Here is a 12024-nt window from a genome sequence, read left to right on the forward strand (position 1 = left end):
AATTTAAAACAAAATAAAATAAATGCCATACAAGGAGCATTTGGATTTTTGAGCCTCAAAATTCCTTTCTTCTTATGCCCAGTCCTAAGCTTACCTATGAAAGTCCTCCTAAATACCGTGCATAAAAGTCAAAAAAGATAGTAAAGCATGATTAGACAGTAACTCTAGAAGTTCAAAAGGGATGAAAAAAGGAAAAAAAACTTGCTAGGTTAAAAACCTGAAAGGGCGACTTAAGAAAAAATTAAGGCAAGCTCGCAAGGTTGAAAATTCGAAAGGACGGCCTTGGCGATAATTAGAGTAAATAATAAAGTTTGCTAAGTTGAAAACCTGAAAGGGCAACTTAGGCAAAAATTAAGGCAAGCTCACGAGGTTGAAAATCCAAAAAGGACGGCCTTGGCAACAATCAGAGCAAAAATAAAAAAATATATAAGCTCGCTAGATCGAAAACCTAAAAAGGCGATCTAGGCAAAAGCTAGAGCAAACTCGCTAAATCGAAAATCTAAAAAGGCAATCTAGGCAAAAACTAGAGCAATCAAAAAATAAAAGAAAATCTCCATTGAGTTGAAAAGCTAAAAGGCCGTCCGAGCTGAAACATCAGAAGTTTGAATGATCAAGTTTCAGGACCCAACTTAAACCAAACAAGAACTCAGAAGTCACGAGTATCGTCTATGATTGATCTAAATTTTTTTTGCTTCCCTAAGTGAATCAAAAAGGAAAATGGTGGATTCTACAATGAATTTTGAAAGGAAATATTTTGTTTCCTTAAGCCTGACTCAAAATCTTCAATATAAAAAGTTAAAATTAAAAGTTGAATCTTTATTGCACTTGTGATTATCAAATATTTCAAACCTTCATACAAGAGGCACTTTCTTTTTCTCTAATATGTAATTTCCCCCTAATACTAGGGGCATTTTTATTTATTTATTTAGTTTTTTACAAGATGTGTTCAATATAATGTTTCCTGTCAAACTAGGAGCATTTTGTTCTCAAGCTTGATCAATGTTAATGGGAGCCTTGAATTTAAGGTTACCCTCTTGATAATAATTTTTTGGTAAACCCTTGAGGTTCAAAAGAAATTAAAATTCAGGTTCTAAATTCATAAAATTTTTGAAAAAAAAATCCTTGAGGTTCAAATAAAAACGTTTCTGATCTCATATTTGATTTTTGCCAAGAGAATAATTCATTACCCTTTCGTCTAGAGTAGGAGATAGGGCATTCTTTCTTTCCCATATTCATTAATTCTTTCCCAGATCTATTCATTCATAGATTCAATCATTATTTCCTAGATTCATTAATTCTTTTCCAGATCTATTCATTCCCAGATTCAATCTTTCTTTTCCAAATTCATTTTCAATCATTATCTCACAGATTCATTCATTCCTTCCTAGTTTTACTTAGCCAGATGTCGTCGAGGGTTATCTCAGATTTTGTTCAGCCAATTTTACTTAGCCAAATGTCACCAAGGGTTTTCTCGAATTTATGCTCAGTCAATTACCACAGAGGGTTTTCTCAGATTTTACTTAGCCAGTTGCCACCGAGGGTTTTCTCGGATTATGGTCAACCAGTTACCACCGAGAATTTTCTCAGATTTTGTTTAGCCATTTACCACCGAGAAGTTTCTCGGATTATGCTCAGCCAGTTGCCATCGAGGATTTTCTCAGATTATGCTCAGCCAATTGCCACTAAGGGTTTTCTTGGATTATGCTCAGCCAGTTACCACCGAGGATTTTCTCTGATTTTACTCAGATTTCACTCAAATTTTTGTTAAGATTTTACTCAATTTTGATTAGGACCCCTTAAGATTCATCTCATATTTCAAATGCATATACTTGCACTTTTTAGTTAGGGAGAATTTTCTAAAATTCAAGGATCTAACACCGTCAGTGAGAGATCATGCTTGAGGACCTGGCAATTTTTTAGTTCGGGGAGAATTTTATCCTCAAGGATCCGAACGCCTTAACAAATTGCTAAATCAGGCTATAAAATGAACTGTCACTAGCTTTGATATTTGGATATCGTACTATTTCCCAAAATAGATTTACTATCTAGTTTGCTTCAACCCTCTGCCAAAGAAGGGTATCTGTAGACACCCAATTTTTGTACTCACCTGATTAATCAACTCGTCAACCCGATCGTGACGATTTTCAATGATAGATGATTATTCCAATGCTTTATTTTTTACTATATATGTTCAAAAATTCGGATGAGATATCTCAAACTAACAAAATTGTAGAAACTATGCTACGTTAGGAAAATATAATGCCAAAAACATAGAAATCATCATTTTGCAGACAAAAAGAAGTTCTACGATAAAAATTACTAAAAATTGATCTAAATTACTAAAATGACCCTAACAACAAAGCATCCTTAAAGCCCACAGTATGCTTAGGAAAATCCTTTCAAACACATAAAACAACAAAGTGAAATCAAATAAACCACTTCGCCAATTTTTACAAAATTTAAAAAAATTATAAAAATACCCCTCATAGGGTTCACAATCATTTCATACTAAAAAAATTTATAAATAACACAAATCGATAATCCCATCGAATTTCTTACGAAAAATCAATTCCAAAACATTCCAAAACATCGAAAAATGACTTCTTAACACAAAAGTCATCTTTGGGGGCAAAACGATAATTTTTCATTTTTAACAATTTGAAAATTTGAAATTAATAATTACAATATTAATTAATGTAAAGTGAAATCCTAATTAAAATTAAAAATTTTAAACCAATTAATCAAGATCTCAAGCAAAATTGTTGATGGTTACCCACTTAGTTAAGTGGAGCCCCCTGATTTTTATTAAAAGACCCCTCCATCTAGGGGCCTAAAGATTTAAGATATAATTAGGAAGTTTTAATCAAGCTCTCAAGCAAAATTGTTGATGGTTACCCACTTAATTAAGTGGACTCTCCTGATTTTTATTAAAAGACCCCTCCATCTAGGGGCCTAAAGAATTAAGATATAATTAGGGGTTCTCCACAAAACTTAAAAATATATTCTTTCATTATACGTAAGATTTAAAAAATATAATTTAAAAGACCAAGTCAATCTTGTAAGACTTAAGTCAAAATCCTAATTAAAATCGTAATATAAAGAAACCTAGTCAATCAAATAAGACTTAAGTCAAAACCATAATTCACCTTATCTAAAAGGAGACCTAGTCAAACCCTAATTCTTCTAAACAAATCTATAAATAAGAGCCTCCACAACCTAATTTCACAAGTCAAAGAAAATCCTAGAAAAAGTAGGTCAAAAGTCTCCCTAGCCTTCCCCAAACCTTGACTTTGAAGCCCCAACTCCCTACCTAACATCTAAACCCCAATTTCTACTAGAAAATATCCTAGAGACTCTTCAAAAAATACCCGAGAATCTATCAAAATTTTAGAAAATACTTAAATCTAAGAAGGAGGTACTTCATCTTGGAGGTCCGAAGCGGATCGAGTGACGGAAACAAAGCGATGAGTATTTTACGATGAACCATTCTACCAATTCTAAGGGTACAAATCGTTGTGATCATCATATAGGTATTTTTTTTTATTCTATTTGTTTTATTTATTTGTTTTTAGATCTTTTAGTAATGTAGCCTTTGTTGGGAAATAGTAGAGACTGGTGTTTGTCGGGTGGGGTTGGCGCCTAACACCTTCCAACCTCATAACGTGATCTCCGAATTTAGTTTCTTTTTACTCGTAGATCAATTATTTTTATCCATCTCGAGTCAATGCTTGGTTCCTAGATCGTAATAACTAGGTGGCGACTCCCAAACCTTGAAAATAAAAAATGGATCCGCACACCCCGCGGATCAATGGCGCTTTCACCAAGTCTGCAAGTTTGATCCATTTTCACCTTTATTCCTTCCCTTGCACACATTGTAACATCCCTCAAAGCAATGAATGAAAGTCGATGGAAGAAGTGAAGACTTGAAGAACTCAAGAGAATCAATTGGCACATATATCGTATTGAGTGAGTCCTTGTATTTTGTTTTTCAGTTTCAAACCTTTAAAAAGAGTTTCTTGTTTTACTTTGTCAAAAACCAAGTATTTTCTTGAGTATAGGACTCAAGACAAATGACAAGGTCTTGAGTTATAAATGACAAAACTTAACTTTTTGAGTAAGAAGTTTCCTCTTTCAAACTTGAAGGTTAAGGGATTTAGTCTAGTGAAAAATTCCATGTAAAGTTTGAGGTGAATCAAAAATCTCTTCAATTACCAACTTCCTTGAGTAGGAACTTTGGGAGTGGACGTAGGCAATTTACCGAACCACTATAAAATTGTGTGTCTTCTATTTGTGCAAATGTCTCTATAAACTTATGCTACATGTTTGAGTGTAATGAATAAAAGTTGACATTAATATGATGAACTTTAGTGTTAATATTCAATATTTTGCACATCAAGACATAGAGTAACTTAGGGACTCGAGGAATCAACTTAGGAAATCATTAAGTCATATTCCTTATTTCCTCAGTTTAATTTGAAAATTATTTCAATTTTTCCTATTCAGCCCCTCTAGGTTTAGACATGGTCAAGGTAGGTAATTTCAATTGGTATCAGAGTGGGTTATTTTAGAAAGGTCTAACAACTTTGAGTTAATCTGATTGGCCTTGAATCATGCCTAAACCCAAGAAGTAGACCTCTATTTGCCCTCCCATATTCAATGGACTCAAGTACACCTTTTAAAAAATAAAATGATGAAATATATTAATTCCCTAAGTAGGGATGTATGGAACATGATCGAGAAAGGCTGGAAACCTCCCGTTGATATCATAGAAGTAAATGGTATTTCCATTATGGTTCTAAGACCCTCAAAGAATTAGTTCGAACAAGATAAAATTGACAGTAGCAATAACCTCAAAGGTTTTAATGCCATAACTAGTGCCATTTTCGATCATGAATATCAAAGGATATGCACGTGTATGTCGGCTAAACAAGCCTGAAAAATCTTAAAAATAGCATACAAGGGAACTAGTATTGCGAAGAAGTCTAAACTCCAAGTCCTTAAAACTCAATTCGAAAACATTAAAAAAACGGTTAAGTGACATATGCAATTCCATATTTTATGTAAGGAAATTTGTCCCATATGATAAAATTTGTGCAAAAATCTTTAGATCCCTACCCAAGAGGTTCACCTCTAAAGTCACCTCAATTGAAGAATATCGAGATGTGGGACTATGATAGTTAAAGAACTTATGGGTTTCCTCACCACTTCTGAACTTTACCTTGAAGGTCCACCTTCTAATGGAAGCCATCGGTCCTTAAGACTTCCTCGTCTAAGGCATCCTTTAGATGGACATCCCATACTATCTTCTTAAGATAATAGTAAAATCATTAATGAGGAAAACATCAAGAATAACTTTAAAGAAAAGGACTTAGTCTTACTTGTCTCAAGATTTCATAAATTCTTTAAAAGGAAATGACCTAATAGTATTGGTAAAAAGAGTCAACCTATAGAATGACGATTGACAATAGGAAAATTTTTGTCAAAATCTACAAAAGACATCAAGTGCTACAGCTATGGCGAAAAAGGTCATTATTCTACCATGTGTTCCTCTAAGCCAAAATCTAAAGGTCTTCAAAGGCCTAATAGTCTATTTGGAAAAGCCTTCGCACGGCTAATAGTCTGCCGAACTCTTTTCATTTTTAGAACTTTAGTGTTTGGGTTCGATAAGAACTCCATTTCATTGCCGATTCATTAGGAAAAATCTACCGATTCTCTCGACTATCAATCCTTTAACTAGCTTTCTCAAAATCACACGCCTCCGTAGAAAATAGAGTAGAAAAATTGGTGCCATCTCGAAAAAATAGAGGGTAACAATTTTGGATCATCTTTTTACTCCATTAACTGTTGATCGATAAATTTGGAAGAGTTTTTTCTTCTGTTTTCAACTTTATCGAGATTGTTCATTTCAAGTTTTTGTTTCCATGTTTTCTTTATCTGATTGATTCTTTCACTTCATCATCACTAATCTGAAAAACTTGGAGGTGGTAATCTGATCTTTAATGGTTTTCTTCCTTCGTTTTTTAGCACTCTGATTCATGTTCTATTGTTTATGGGCAATTGTACCTTACATGTTTGAACAAAGTTTTGTTTAGGATTGCATATGTTATCTGTTGATTTCAACATTGTTTCGATTGTGTTTTTTGTGATTCTATTGTGTTAGTTGCTAGTTCCAATTGAAAGACGAAAGTAAGATGTCTATTGGTAAATAATCACAATGTCTGCAAGAGCCATTGTACTGCTGTCACTGATATTTAATGTCTCACTTATGGAATCATCTGGAAGGCTACTACTGACTTTTGATTTTTGATTAGTATGCTCTTACCTTGAACTGCAAAACATGTTATATCCCTGATGGATGATCAGCCAAAGTCAAATCCATCCTAAACCAGTTTAAGTCATTTTTATTTTTTTTATGCCTTTTTTCTTGTTGTTGCTAGGCAAACTAGAAGTAGTGATTCAACATCCATATTTGCAAAACTAATTTAGAATTATAATTCATCATAAGGATGTAGACATAAAAAAAGTGTATATGATGACACCAATCCACAATTATTGATGGAATTAGATGGATTTAAGGTTAAGTTAAAATTTTGGGAGAAAAAAAAATCTGATTGATTTGTTTGAAAGATAGTAAATGTTACATAATTACAGGAACATAGCCCTTACCATACAAAAATTAAAATTCAAGACTTGGAAGGTCCATGAGATCTCCCATATAACATCTACACACATTTTTTGGTTATGAGATTAGATTTAAAAAAAAATTAGCATGACTTTTTGGCTGCATGTTGCTTGAAGCTAGGGCGTCAACAATCTGGTTTCCTTCCCTGTAGCAAAACATTAACGCCCAAGTAAAATCAGACAAAATTATTTAATACTTCTTACCCGATGAATCCACCTTCCAAGGACACCATTTTCCTCTAAAGGCACACCCCACAAACAAGGATTCTGACTCAACTGTGATTGTACAATAATTTGGGATTTATTTAACTCCATCATACACTGCTTGAAATTTACAAATTGTATTAGTTCAGTCCCCATAATAGGATCAAAAGTCCAACACTCTAGTAGTATCATGTAAAATGCCACCTTCCTCCCCCCAAACGGGGATTTCCAAACATGATCCATCTGTGTGCAGTTCAACCATTCTTCTCTCTAGCATTTCCATATAACTCTAATTATTAGAGGAGTCTTCCCTGAAATAATCAGAATATTTAGAGACAAAAAGCATAGCATTATCCTTCATTGCAAGCCTCAGCTTTCAAATGTTGAATCATCACCAATTGTTGCAAACAATTGGCCACCCTTTATTTCACTTCTACCGACCACATACCTTATGTTTCAAAGTTGGCTGCAATCCAACTTAATTCCCAAAAATAAGCCATAGAGTTATTTTTTATTGACGACTTGGTTTGGTACATACAAGGAGCAATTTAAATGAACAAAAAGTAGACTACCAAAAGCCATACCTCCTTTGCTGTAGAACATTGGAGGAAGAAATGGTCCACCATCTCCATGTCTCGACGACATGCAGAACACCAAGAAACAACAGGTATGTAGAGTTTTCATCTCATTCATTTGGCATGCATAATGCAAAATTTGTTTCCCAGACCCAACCCCATTTCTTATTCGGAGGACTCGAGTCACAAATCAAGTCATCCTAAACCAATTTTGAAGAAGTACTTTAAAAGAGTTGGTATCCACCAAAACTTTTACACTGTTCCTGGTTATAATCTTGCTGGCCCCACAAATTAACTCACATTCCAACCAAGTCAAGTGTTAATCTCAGATTTTCAACTCTAGATGTGTGTGATAGATGATCGGACTGTTAACAATTGTATGAATGCAAAGCTTTCAGTTGATTGATTTGTTTTGTACAATAGATATCATCCATGTCAGCCAACCAAATGTTTAGATGAAAGTTTAATTATATCTTGCACAAGGATTGGGTGCTTGTGTGACTGGGCCCCTTGTTTTCTTCTGGATGGTAAGAAAACCTATGAAGCACCTTTAGATAATTAATGAGCCACAAAATTCCATTTTCTAACCTAGTTCATGTCAATGGTTGTTGTTCCTTATCTTCAGTACCCATTTAAGAAACCTGGTTTATCACCTTCAGTATAATAGTTCTGACCTTCTTTAGCGAGTTACTATTTTTCTGTTATTCTGATCATTGTATGGCCTCTCTCTTTTTTCCTTTCTGATTTGAGCCAACTGAGTGAATCTAGATCACTTTTATGAGCCTAAACACAATATGATTTTGTATAGTTGTGATATAAAACTCTGCTAGCACCATTTTTGGAACTTTAGTGTTTGGGATCCATTAGAAGTCTTTTTAGTTGTCGATTCGTTCAGAAGAATCAGTTGATTCTCTCGACTACCAACACTTCAACTAGCCTCCGCAAAGTCACATAGTTCCTCAAAAATAGAGTAGAAGAAAAACTTGGTGCCATCTCTCTCTCTCTCTCTGATCGTACAATCAATAACTTTTCTTTCCATAGATTCATCTCTGCAACTCTATCAGGTAAGCAATTTTTCTCTTTTTTTTCTTTTGTTTTTCTTTCGATGTTTGTGTTTTAAGAAATTCCCTTCCTCCAATGTTAATCATCCAAAAATTCAAGAGAATTTAAAAGTAAAAGAGAGAAAAAAATGAAAAAAAAGATAAAGAAGAATGACAGAAACAGTCATCTTCTCCAATAGCTCAATTGAATCCAAAATCAGAGTAGCTCAGCTGCACAACAGCACCACAACCCTCCATTGACGGCAAATTCTCTCAACACCCTCTCTCACTCACGACTCACCCCAAAACATGAGAGAGAGGTGCTTATCTAACCACGTTCGTCTGTGAATCTAATTCAAGCTCTACAAAAAAAAAAAAAAATAACAATGGAACTTTAAAAAAAAATTAATGGAACTTTCATGTATGCCACAGCTACAGAAACATGTGGTTGGAAATAGAAAGAGAGAGTTACTATTGCCGCACCAATTTTTCTTTCCCTTAGATTATTTTGTTTTAGGTTTAAGATTTTATATGAACCTTTTTTTCTTTAATTGTAAAAAAATATTAAAATTGTTTGAATGAGTGTTATAATATTTTTTTATATTGATATTCTAATTTGAGGCAAACCTTAGTAATAAATAAAGAAAATAGGTGAGTGGTTGAAACTAAGTACAAGTTGAGGTCCCATTAGAAACTCTTTCATTTTTTTTTCTTTTCTTTTGCTTAGATTCTTTTATTTTTTATATGAATATTTTTTTAATAGTAAAAAACTAGTAAAATTATTTGAATGAGTGTTATAATATTTTATTATGTTGAGTTAGAGTAGTTTTTTAATTAAAATGCTTGGTGACATGTCTAAAAGTAAATTGAACAAGAAATTAGTCAGGTTGATGCATAGACAAATTTTTATGTGGATTAATTTATTATTATTTTTTTCTTAATTTTTTTTAAATTTAAGTTTTGTTTTTATAGTTTTTATCAAGATAATGCCTAGTCAACCATCAGTAAAGGCATATTGGGATTCAGTAATACTTAAAATTTGGGTGCAATGTTATTTTGAAGTAGTTCAAAAGTAAGGAGGAGGTCTAATTTCAAAAGGACATGATTATTTTATAACTATTTTTGAAGAAAAGTCAAAAAAATCTTACACCAAAGTTCAATACAAGCATCATTGGGATTATGTTAGGGATAAATGGAAAGCATGGAAGAATCTCAGGATGAAACCTAGATTAAGATGGGATGTAAATACCGGATCCTTTGAAGTAACTGATAAACAATGGAAGTCATATGTTTTGGTAATTTTTTTTTCATATGATACTGTAGACACCCCATTATTGCATCTGCCTAATTCGACGATTCGTCACCCGATTTTGATGGATTTCTAATGATGAATATAAAAGAACTTGAAGGCTTGTGAGTACTGCTTGATTCCTTCTATTTCTAGTTTCTTTTCATCCCCCCTACTCATCACGACTCGACCTAGAAATTTACGCACGCATAGGATCACTACATCTTACACCCGACTTAGCAAACACGTACGCATAGGTTCGCTACACAGTTCGATAACTTAGAGACCTCACTATGCTAGAAAAATATGGATTTGAGACTTAGAAATAAACACACAGGGACTGAAAGAAATCTCACGTTGAAATCCCTAAAAATCTGTAAAAATCACAAAAATGACGAAAATACCCTTAATAAATTTTTGATGTCCGAAAAGTCTCAAAAGTACCCCCATTACACTCAGAACGTGATTTCGAGTCTAACGGGACCCAAATCGATGAAAACAGATAAATTTGTAAAAATTTGTAAAAAATCATCAAAATGACAAAAATACCCCTCATAAATATTGGATGTCCGAAAAGTCTCGAAAGTACCTCCATTGCACTCAGAACGTGATTTCGAGTCTAACGGGACCCAAATCGATGAAAACAGAGAAATTCAAGAAAAATCATCAAAAATCGTAAAAATGACTAAAACACCCCTGTGGACACGGGATTTACATCATTTTTGAAACATCCCTCCACTTTGGGGTGTCTTGGAGTCGCCACCATTCGTTTTCGAAAATGGGTGTGAATGGTCACCCGAAGTTGTATTTTTGAAAAATATGTCATTTTGACATTTTTTGATGACTCTCGTAGGATAAGGTGCATGGTCCAACCTTTGATTCAAAGGTAAGGGGATCCATTTATGGAGTAGGGAAGGTGTTAGGCACCCTACTCCATCCACGTAACGTGGTAACCTCGGATTCGATTTTCTTAAAATAAAAAAAGAAAATGGTTAAAATAAAAATGTAATGTGCCCTCAAGTGTGAAGGGACTTTCGATATCGGTTCAAATCATTGAGGGCACCCTTATGAAGAAGGGGCCCTTTGGTGATTTAAACCATGGTGGTGTGTGCAAATGTGTAGGAAAGGGGAGAGTAGAAGAGGGGAGATGGAAGGGGTGTTCCTTTTTCAAACCCACCTTGTCCTTGAGTTGATCTTCAAATATGTGTTCCTTTGAGTTGACTTGGACTTGCTTGAGGTTGTAGAAGATTGAGTTGAGTTTGAGAGTGGGGTGTTGAGAGTGGAGAATTGATGGTTGAGAGTAGTAAGGTGAGTTGAGGGGGAATTGTTGAGAGATTGATTCTTTTCTTTTTGTTAGTTCTTTTGAGAGTTTTTTGTTGGATTTTTCATTAGGGATTGAGAGTTGAGAATGAAGGGGTTTTTATAGAGGTTGGAAAGGTATTTTAAGGGTATAATAGGGTGAGGAATTAGAATAAGGGATAATGGCATGGGTTTGAGAGAAGAGGGGTATGAAATTTGATGAGAAAATAAGGGTAGTTTTGTAATAAGGGAAATGGTTGTGTTTTAACCCAAATGGTTTGGATCTTACCCAAATCCATTTGGGTAGAGTGTTTGGTGGGGTGAGATGAGTGATGGTTGATGGGTGTAAGAGAGTTGTTTGGAGAATGAGTGTAGAAATGGTTGAAGAGGTAAGGTGTTAGATTTGAGAGGATGGGTAGTGTAAGAGGTTGATTGGTTGGATTTTGGAAGAGGTGAAGGGATGATGACATGTGGCAAATGGGGAGATGATGAGATTGGTTGATTGGTGATGGTGGTTGGCTGATTAGAGAGAAGGGTATGGGGGTGATGGTGGGAGGTATGGGTTGAGGTGATTTTTGTGGGAGTGTTTTAAGGGAAAGTGATGTGGGTGGTTGATGGTGTTAGAGAAAGGAGGAATAAGTTAGGGTATGTAGGGTATGGGTTGTGATGTTGGTGGTTGATGATGGGAAGATGGGGACTAGGTTAGGTTAGGGTAGGGTTATGGGTTGAGTTGATTTTTGGAGGGAAGTGATGGCGTTGGTTGATTAGATGAGGGAGGTGGAAGGGTGTGATGACATGTGTTATTTTTTGTATTGAGTTGGTGATTGGTTTGATGAGATTTATAGGTTGGATTTGGTTTGGGTATTGAATTGGGCTTAAGTTATTAGTTGGGCTTAGGTTGGATTGGGTTTGTGATGGATTGGGTTTAGGTTGAATT

Source organism: Akebia trifoliata, chromosome 9 (assembly GCF_017979445.1).
Source record: "Akebia trifoliata isolate Shusen 1 chromosome 9, ASM1797944v1, whole genome shotgun sequence".
Lineage (NCBI taxonomy): Eukaryota > Viridiplantae > Streptophyta > Magnoliopsida > Ranunculales > Lardizabalaceae > Akebia > Akebia trifoliata.